Consider the following 10,679-nt stretch of genomic DNA (forward strand, 5'->3'; position numbering starts at 1 on the left):
GAATGAACCATTCAAGGAAATGGTTTATTAAGAAACACAGTAAGCTTTAGAAGAAGCTCATCTGCACCTTATGGACTTTCCTATGAATGTTCTAGCCAGGAGATGGGCAATGGCCCCTGCTATGAATTATCGAAGCAGGCAAGGGCACGTGACCAGTTCATCTGACACTGGACTCCGTCTTGTGCCTGAACTTTTCCACTAACTGAACTGGGGGCTTTTGCTTCGAAAAAATGCAGTTCCCTCCATATGGCAGAAGCTGTAATAGGGGAAAGAGATATTGTCACTTGGCTTCACTCCCCCCACAACTCAACACTCAGAACCACCTTAAGAATAAGGACTGAACTAGGGATGTTGTCCCAAGCTGAAAGGATTTATAGCCTGCGTATGAAAGATGGGTGGACTGTTTGTCCCATCAGGTGAGACATTCCTTGATTCAAATCCTGTCTAGTGTACAGAACAGGGGTAGGCAACCTATGGCACGGGTGCCGAAGGCGTTATGTGAGCTGTTTTTCAGTGGCACTCACACTGCCCAGGTGCTGGCCACTGGTCCGGGGTGAGGGAGGGCTGCATTTCAATTTAATTTTAAATGAAGCTTCTTAAACATTTTAAAAATCTTATTTACTTAAGTAAACTATTGTTGTATGAAATATATTACAGACTTATAGAAAGAGACTGTCTAAAAACATTAAAATGTATGACTTGCACTCAAAACCTTAAATTAGAGCAAATAAATGAAGACTCACCATACTACTTCTGAAAGGTTGCCGACCCCTGGTATAGAACTTAGATTGTGATTTTGTTTATTCCTTAAGTAATCAACTTTAACCTGTTTTCTATAATTTATAAAAGCTTAAAATCAATTTTTCTGTACTTACTACATCCGCTTTCTATTTATTTACCTAACTGTGTATTATTGAAAGTATAATGAGAAATCTGCTCAGGAACAGGGGATGGTGAATTGTCCTCTCCACATTGAGGGAAGGAGGCAGGGCAATAAATGTACGCTGGTCAGTCTTCTGAAAAGGGCAAGACAGCACAGCTCTGCGGTCCTAGGATGGGGAGCTGGCGGACCTGGCTAGAGCCTCTCTATTGCTGGTTCATGGATGGCTAGTGAAAGCTTTCACGTAACTGCAGCTGGATGTGTTTCTGTCTGTGTATGGGTGCGTAAGTGCAAGACCTGGAGGGGCTTGCAGCTTTTCAGCCTCATAGTGTTAGAGAGGGCCCAGGTTGGTATGTGAGAGGGCTCACAGGAACCCCTGTTTCAGGTTGCATCTTGCAGAAATCCATCACTCCTACCCAATGAAAAGGCCTTACAACAGTATGACTCCATTTCCCACTTATCATGCACTCAGTTACTGATGGAGAGACAATGCTTATGGCAAGGAACTCAGAACTCCTGGGTTCTGTCTGTCATTTTCTGTTTGATTTTGGCCAACTCATGTCTCCCTGTACCTCAGTTTACCTATGTCTATAATGGGGATATATTCATAGTGACTTTCCTTTGCTAGGTCTTTAGAAGATCCTTCAATGAAAGGTTCTATGTGGTATGATAATAGTTACTGATGAGAATTATTGATCTCTGATACCTTAGTGAAAATCCCTTGTGCCTCCAGAAAGTTTTTGTGTCTCCTTTGCATCATCTTTCTCCAGATATGTCTGTCTACTGTCTACTCAGCCATCCTGGGCATTTACACAGCATCAGACCCTATAAGACAAAGGCATTATCCCTAGTTTTCTTAGTAATCAACTATAATCGGTGATGGGCTGCAGCCTTAGGTGGCTTCATTTCAGTGGCATAGTGGATTCTTCAGGATGAAAGTTGTTAGTAGCTGTCTAGCACAAGACCAGATTTGGAGGCTGTGGGCCACAGTTTGCTCAGGCCCCCATGAAGCGCTATGGCAGCCCCCCTGTCGTGTTTTAAGTGTAGACAAGCCCTCAAGCAGGCTGTCCAGAAAAACATCCTGTCTGGAGTAAGAACTGAGTAAAACCTCAGGAGCCAGCTGTGTGTTAATATACAGACACTACCACCTCCTCCTCTTGCAGTTTAGGGCTTTGGCTATTAACGGGGTGGAGAGGCTGTGGGATATGGAAGAGCTGTTACCAGACTTTACGTGCTGAAAGGCACGGAGGTGCTAGGGCACCTCACTAGCAGAAATATAACAATTTTTCAACATGGTCGAGACATCTTCTCCCCTAGCTTCATTCTAGAAATTGGCTGAACTGTTATGCCTACAACTTTCAAAATGCAATTCAGGCAGAAGTAGACACCTAGCATAAGAAAATTTAGGTTAATATTTGGCCAACATATATACAATTGAAAATTAAGTCTTGTAATTGAAGGTGTCAGACAGACTTAACGATGTGTCGTGCCACCAGCACCACCAACTATGGCCAATCCAGTTGTGAATACCATTTAGCTAAGCTCTTTGTTCTAATAATATCTGTGGCAAGGAGTTCCACAGGCCAAATATGGACTATGTAAGCAGTTTTATGTGTTCAGTGTTTCAATGTAATTGAATGTTCCCTTGTTCGTGTGTTATGAGACAGAATTAATATATTGCCTGAACTACTTTCTATGTTGATAGATCCATAGGGTTCAAAATCAGAAGGGACCAACAGAACATCCAATCTAACCTCCTGTATAACACAGGGCATTAAATTTCACCCAGCTACCCAAGTACTGAGCTCCATAACTTGTGTTTCGATAAGACCTGGTCTACACTAGAATTTTATATCATGAAATCAAAGAGTGACAGGGTTAGGAGGGGGCTGCAATAATCAGCTAGTCTAACCCCCTGCAAAGATGCAGGACTTTTTGTTTCTAAATTATCCAAGACAGATGACTATCCAGGCTCCTGCTGAAACATCCAATGGAGGACTTTCACAACCTGCCTGGACATCTGTTCCATTGTCCTCCTGTTCTTAAATTTGAGAAGTTTATCGGAGATTAAATCTAAATCTGCTGTGCTGTAGTTTGACCGCATTGCCTCTTGATTTATGTGATAATGTTCCTCCATAATTTTAATGGCAGCCTTTCAAACATCTCAAGACTGCTGTCATGTCCCCCCTTAATCTTCCCCTTTCCAAACTAAACATACCCTTTTCCTTCAGCCTTTGCTGGTATGGCTTGCATTCCATCCTGTGGAGCGTCTTTGTCACTCTCATCTGGATCTTTTTCAGTTTCTCTACATCCTTCCTATATATTGGATACCGTAACTGGACAGAATACTCCAGCTGAGATCTAACCAGCACGAAGAAAAGTGCTACTATCCCCTCCCGTGACTTGCATGCTCTGCCTCTGCTAATGCAAATGAAAATTGTATTTGCTCTTCTTTTCAATTGTAAAAAAACCCCACACCCATGAGAAATGTAGCTATGTGAACCTAACCCTGGTATACACAGCATGAGATCTAACAAAGAATTCTTCATCAATCTAGCTATCACCTCTCAGAGAGGTAGATTACGTATGCTGAGACGAGTACCCCCACCAATGTAACCACAGGGCTGTTGGTGGTTGAAATGGGGTCACTGTTGAGGATAGCATCCAACTTCATAGAAAAGCGGCAGTTCTGTGGCACCACACTGGAGACACTGTTTGTCTCCTTTGTCTTCTGGTACATGTGCCATAATTCCTTCACCTTTGCTGTTTACTGCAGTGTGTCCCGATTGTAGCTCTTTTCCCACATGCTGCATGAAATCTGCCCTTAGGTATTGACAGTCCTATGGCTGGAGCACAGCTGGGACTGCACAGCCTCCTCCCCAAATACTGAGCAGCTCCAGAAGCTCCGCAGTGTCCGCAGCATTTAGCCACCACGACAACCTGGGAAGGTGTGACGTGAGCACTCCACACCGAGCAAACAGGAAGGGGAATTTCAAAATTCCAGAGCCTTTAAAGGGGGAAGGGGAGAAAGCATTTACCTTAATGCAGGGGAGAGGAGTTGAAACTCTTCCCTAGAACCCTCACGATGAGCAATGTGGGGACACCTTCCAGAGGCCAATTATACTGATAAAACAAGCACAAGTGTCCTACACTGGCACTTTGCCAACAAAACTTTTGCCTAAAACTCTTGTCAAGGTGGTTATATGATGTCACTGGATCTGAGGAGTTCTGTCATTGAAAGTCACTTTGCAGTATGTAGACAGCTGTTGTTTCTTTGGCAAAACCTGCTTATTTGTGAAAAAACATTGTAGTGTAGAAAAAGCCTAAGGAAGAATGATGGATAACCAGTATCCACCATTGTGCTTCCTACTGGTGCCTAGTAAGGTTTCTCACCCCATGATGTTGCAGGAATTATTGAGCAGGGAGCACCATAAAATATGGAATTGGCATTAGTAGGCTCAGTTCTTCATAATTCATTTCTCTGAATAATGAAAATATCATTTTTCAGTGTGCGAAGAGTGACCAATCTGCTTTGCCCATGAGAACAGCCTCCAGCGGTGCATGTAGTGTCTCATATTCACATTTCAGAGTGGTAGCTGTATTAGTCTGTATCAGCAAAAAAAACAACCAAAAAACAAGGAGTACTTGTGGCACCTTAGAGACTAACAAATTTATGTTGGCATAAGCTTTCGTGGGCTAAAACTCACTTCACTGGATGCATGCAGTGGAAAATACAGTAGGAAGATATATATATACACAGAGAACATGAAAAATGTGTGTTGTCATATGAATGTAACAAGATTAATCAATTAAGGTGGGCTATTATCAGCAAGAGGGAAAAAAAAACTTTTGTAGTGATAATCAGGATGGCCCATTTCCAACAGTTGACAGAAAATGTGAGTAGCAGTAGGAGGAAATTAGCATGGGGAAATAGTTTTTGCTTTGTGTAATGACTCATCCACTCCCACTCTTTATTCAAGCCTAATTTAACGGTGTCCAGTTTGCAAATTAATTCTAGTTCTGCAGTTTCTCGTTGGTGTCTGTTTTTGAAGGTTTTTTTGTTGGAGTATTGCAACTTTTAGGTCTGTAATTGAGTGACCCAGCAGGTTGAAGTGTTCTTCGACTGGTTTTTGAATGTTATAATTCTTGATGTCTGATTTGTGTCCATTTATTCTTTTGCGTAGAGACTGTCCGGTTTGGCCAATGTACATGACAGAGGGGCATTGCTGGCACAGGATGGCATATAACACATTGGTAGATGTGCAGGTGAACGAGCCTCTGATACTGTGGGGGCTGATGTGATTAGGTCCTATGATGGTGTCCCTTGAATAGATATGTGGACAGAGTTGGCAATGGACCTTTTTGCAAGGATAGGTTCCTGAATTAGTGTTTTTGTTGTGTAGTGTGTGGTTGCTGGTGAGTATTTGCTTCAGGTTGGGAGGCTGTCTGTAAGAAAGGACTGGCCTGTGTCCCAAGGTCTGTGAGAGTGAGGGCTTGTCCTTCAGGAAAGGTTGTAGATCCTTGATGATGTGCTGGAGAGGTTTTACTGGGGGGTTGAAGGTGATGGTCACTAGCTCATATTCACGTTTTCTCTCCATCCAGGTATTTGTACTGCGACCACCACACTAGAGCTTGGGCACATACTTGAAGTCAGGGGAACGTACAGTGCATGCAGGAGACCCCGTTCTGCCTCAGAGTTGGACACCTTCTCCCCTGCTGAATGTCAGATTCCAACACAACCAACTTCACCAACCCCTCCACCCAGGGCCGGTGCTTCCTTTTAGGCGACCCAGGCAATTGCCTAGGGCGCCATGATTATTGGGGGGTGGCATTTTGCCGGGGGGGGGGCAGGCAGCTCTGGTTGACCTGCTGCAGTCATGCCTACAGAGGGTCCGCTGGTCTCGCGGCTCCGGTGGACCTCCTGCAGGCATGACTGCAGCAGCTCCACCGGAGCCGCGGGACCAGCGTGAGGGGAGGTGAAATGGCCGTGCGCCTAGGGCACTAAAAATACTAGCTCCGGTCCTGCCTCCACTTTCATCCTGCTGGGCATTCCTGGCCTGGAAGCAGCTCATGTCTGGATCTCCATCCCCTTCTGCACCGTGTACATCATAGCCATCATGGGGACTTCACCATCCTGTTCACTGTGAAAATGGAGCTGAACCTCCATGATCCCATGTACTATTTCCTCTGCATGCTGGCTGTCACCGACCTGGTCCTCTATACATCCACCCTGCCCAAAAAGCTGGCAATTTTCTGGCTCAATTCCAGAGAGATCAACTTCAATGCCTGCCTCACCCAGACGTACTTCATTCACTGCTTCTTAGCAATGGAGTCTGGGATTCTCGTAGCCATGGCTTTGGATCGCTATGTGGCCATCTGCCATCCCTTAAGACATACCACCACTCTGATGAACCCCCTGGTGGCCAAGATTGGCCTGGTTGTGGTGCTGCTTGGTTTCATAGTTGTATTACCCCTATCCCTTACTGGCAAGACAATGGCCTTATTGCAGAACCAACATCATCCCCCAGCCGTACTGCGCACAACATAGCTGTGGTGAGACCTAGCCTGCGCCGACACCCGTGTCAGTAGTTACTACGGCCTCTTTGGGCAATTCTGTTTGATGGGTCTGGATGTGATTTATATCGGGGTGTCCTATATCCAGATCCTCAGGGCCATCTTCAGCCTCCCCACAGAAAACACGCGTCTCAGACTTTTGGGACCTGCAGCTCCCACCTTTTTGTCATTTTAGCTTTTACTTCCCAGATCTCATCATCTCTCTCATGAACAGATTTGCCCAAATGTGCCCCTGCATTTCCACGTTCTCATTGCCAACCTATACCTCTTGCTGCCACCCATGCTAAACCCATCATCTACTGTGTGAAGACCAAACAGATCCGGGACAGGCTGCTCTGGCTCTTTACTAATAAAGGGGCCTAACGTTTTCTCCTGGTGCTCTGGATCTCAGACCAAGCTCTGTGCAGAGCTGGCTGGTGACATGGTGCTGGGCCCCCTTCCCGCAAACACTTACTGGACATCAAAGTGACATTAAATCCTTTCCTGCCCTTGCTGCACTCTGTCTAAGTACAACTCATTCTCTCATAGGATTCCACCTTCTAATTGCTTTTAACTAGACCTCTGAGGCCCCACTCCTGCCCTGCCTATTCCCCAAGACCCTGGACCCCTGACCTACCTCTGGTCCACAAGACCGCTTCCGCTGTCCCACCTGTTCCCCCAAGACCTGCGCCATTCCCCATCTCTTACATCAAAGCCCAACCCCTGTTACTCACTTCCCCCCTCTCCATCCCCATTTGCTTGCTGGATCATCTGCACCTTCCTCTCCCACAATCTGGGCTCCCTCTGCTCCGGGGCTGGGCTGGGAACTGCTGCAGCCTGGCAAGGAACCTGCAGTGAGGATGCAGCGCTGGGGCCAGCAGGCCAGTCCGGAGCAGAGAGGGAAGCCAGGAAACTGTATAAAATCAGCTGAGAGTTGGGAACAGGGTTGTGATGCAGTCAGCTGAGACTGTGCATCATACAACTTGTGGGCCCTAAAGCTCAGCTGCAAAGTCTTGAGGGGAGAGACCCTTGTGTGGCTTATTTCCTTAACTTTCAGCAATGGTCTCAAATTGCAGTGGGGGAGGTCTAGGTTCGATATTAGGAAACACTGTTTCACTGGGAGGATCATGAAGCATCAGAATGGGTTCCCTAGGGAGGTGGTGGAATCTCCATCTTTAGAAGTATTTACAGCCCAGCTTGACAAAGCCCTGGCTGGGATGATCAGGTTGGGATTGGTCCTGCTTTGAGCAGGGGTAGGACTATATGACCTTCTGAGGTGTCTTCCAACACTAATCTTCTATGATTCTATGATTTGTTCCTCCTGGCTGGGGTCTGTGGGTGGCAGGGTGTTGGGCTGGGAGCCCTTTGTCCTGAGCCAGGCCTCGGGGGCAGGGCAAGGGATCAGCTTTGAAGCTAGGAGGACAACAGCTGACACAGGCGGAAGGACAAGCCCCATCTTGGCTGGGAAGGGAGGATGCTGGGAAGAGGCTGGGTGGCTGCAGTAGCTCACACAGAGGGAGATAAATGCCACAGCTACCATGAGCCAGCAATTTACATGGCACCGTATCTGGAATGACAGATTTTGATCACAACATCTAGAAGTTCTTTAGCTAGGCTGCCAGGCAGGGTTCTCCCCATGTCATGGATGGGCAGAGCCACACTGAGATAAAGTGATTTACTCAAGGCCACAGAATGAGTCTGTGGCAGAGCTGAGAATAGAAAGCAGGAGTCCTGACCCCCAACCCCGCTCCACCACCACTGCTCTGGCCATGAACTGGCATTGCTCCTCTGTGTTGTCTTACAGACAGTGAGGCTATTTGTGTGTTGTGATCAATGGCATTGATGTCCTTCTTAAACAGGAGGAATTTTTAAAAAAACAGCTAAAAACTAGAGACGCAAAAACAGGTTTCCGCACAGTTCAGTTTTCAGCCTTGTCTTGCTTGTTTCCCAGGGACCACACGCTGCCTGGAACTCTACAGTGTACAGAATGGACAAGGATGTGCTGTAAGGAACCACATCAGTGCAGGCTGTGACTCTGCAGCCCTGATTAGGGGCTTTTCGTAGCAGCACACTAGAAATAATAAATAATTATCTCCATTTAAGGCAGGGAGAGGCTGTGCCCAAGGTTACCCAGTGAATCTGGGGAAGAGCTGAGACTCTTCACTCCCAGCTGAGTAGTTTCTGCTGATGCATTATCTCTAGTTAATATGTCTTAGGCCAAATCCTCAGCTGGTGTAAGTGGTTGCAGCGTCACTGACATCAGGGGAGATCGTCAGCACTAAATTGTAAGCTAGGTACCCTAGGCTATTTTCCTGGCTCAAGACTGTTTGTAGAACCAATCAACAGTAAATACTGTCCATGTGTGAGATCACTCTGTATCAGTGACCTGTCCTCTTCATTATTTGCCACTCTCACCATTTGTATGTTATCTGAAACCATTACTAATAATGATTTTATGTTTTCTTTCAGGTCATTGGTGAAAATGTTATATAGCATAGGGCCAAGAACTGATTCCTCTGGGACCCCACTGGAAATGCACTCCTTGATGATGATTCTCCCTTTACAGTTATATTTTGGGATCTATTAGTTAGCATTTTAATCCATTTAATGTGGGCCATGTTAATTTTATATTTTCTATGTTTTAAGCAAAATATGATGCAGTACCAAGTCAAATGCCTTATAGAAATTTAAATATATTACATCAACATCATTATCTTTATCCACCAAACTTGAAATCTCATCCCTATAATTACCTAGGTCATTCCTGTGACAGGTTGCCACCTGGTGTCCTGGGTTACCATTGACCCCACTCGTTCTAGCAGTCTGGGCTCCCCAGGCCTGTCCTGCTGCGCCAGGCTCTCAATCCTCCTGTCGCGCACACAGGTAGGGATACACCCAGCTGAAAAGGAACATGGACGCCGAGATCAGCTCTGTGTGGGATTGGGGATTGCCCAGCACTCATTTACATGTCTCCTCTGGAGTGTAAACCCAAAAGGGCATTTATTGTCTTGTCTTGCACAGAAGACTATATAGTGTCAACGAATGAAATTCGCTCCCTCCCTCAATGTGGAGGAAGATATGCACAGCTTTTTGCCCACCCCCAGTTAAGAATTACACAAACTGGTTATAGAGTAAACAAAAAAACCCAAGTTTATTACCTACAAAAAGTAGATTTTAAGTGATTATAAGTAATATAAAACAGATTAAAGCAGATTACTGAGAAAATAAAGCAAACCCTCAAACTAGACTTAATGCAGTAAACACATTGGCAACAAATAGTATTTTTTCTCCCTAAATGTTGCTTTAGGTAGGTTGCAGAATTTCTTGAAGACAAACTGCTCCTGTTTGCAGCTTAAAATTCCAGGTATATCTTAGACAGCCAGACACTAACCCCAGCCCAGGTTCAGTACTTCCCTCTCTTTCCCCTTCCCTTTGTTTCTTAGATGTTTCCAAGTGTCATCCTAGGTGGGATTCAGTGAAGAATGAACCAAGATTAACTCACTCCCCAGCCTTAGATAGGTTTTGCATATGTTGGGAATCCTTTTTTTCCCATTTTGACCCCAACCCCTCTTAGTGCAAAAACACTGAAAGTCGAAGATGGTATCCAGTACCCGGTGACATGATCATCTCATCTTGCAGTGTCAGAGCAGCATCCCAGGAAACTTCTCAGGAAGGAGGGAGATTAACATCTTCAAAGACTTACTGTCCTCCTAATCATAGAATCATAGAATATCAGGGTTGGAAGAGACCTCAGGAGGTCATCTAGTCCAATCCTCTACTCAATGGAGGACCAACACCAACTAAATCATCCCAGCCAAGGCTTTGTCAAACCAGGCCTTAAAAAACTCTAAGGATGGTGTTTCACCACCTCCCTAGGTAACCCATTCCAGTGCTTAACCACCATCCTAGTGAAATACTGTTTCCTAATATCCAACCTAGACCTCCCGCATTGCAACTTGAGTTTATTGACTAACCAACCAGACTGATTGCATTTTGTCTGGTGGGTGTTGTCCTGGTTCAAAACACTTTTGTAACTAATAAGAACATAAGAATATAAGAACCATCATAGTGGGTCAGACAAAAAGCCCAGAATCCTGTCCTCTGACAGTGGCCAATGTTAGCTGCCCCAGAGGGAATGAACAAGATAATGCATAAGAACATAAGAACAGCCATATTGGGTCAGACCAAAGGACTGTCTAGCCCAATAACCTGTCCTCTGACAGTGGCCAATGGCAAGTACCCCAAA

This window comes from Gopherus flavomarginatus, chromosome 1 (genome assembly GCF_025201925.1).
Source record: "Gopherus flavomarginatus isolate rGopFla2 chromosome 1, rGopFla2.mat.asm, whole genome shotgun sequence".
Classification (NCBI taxonomy): domain Eukaryota; kingdom Metazoa; phylum Chordata; order Testudines; family Testudinidae; genus Gopherus; species Gopherus flavomarginatus.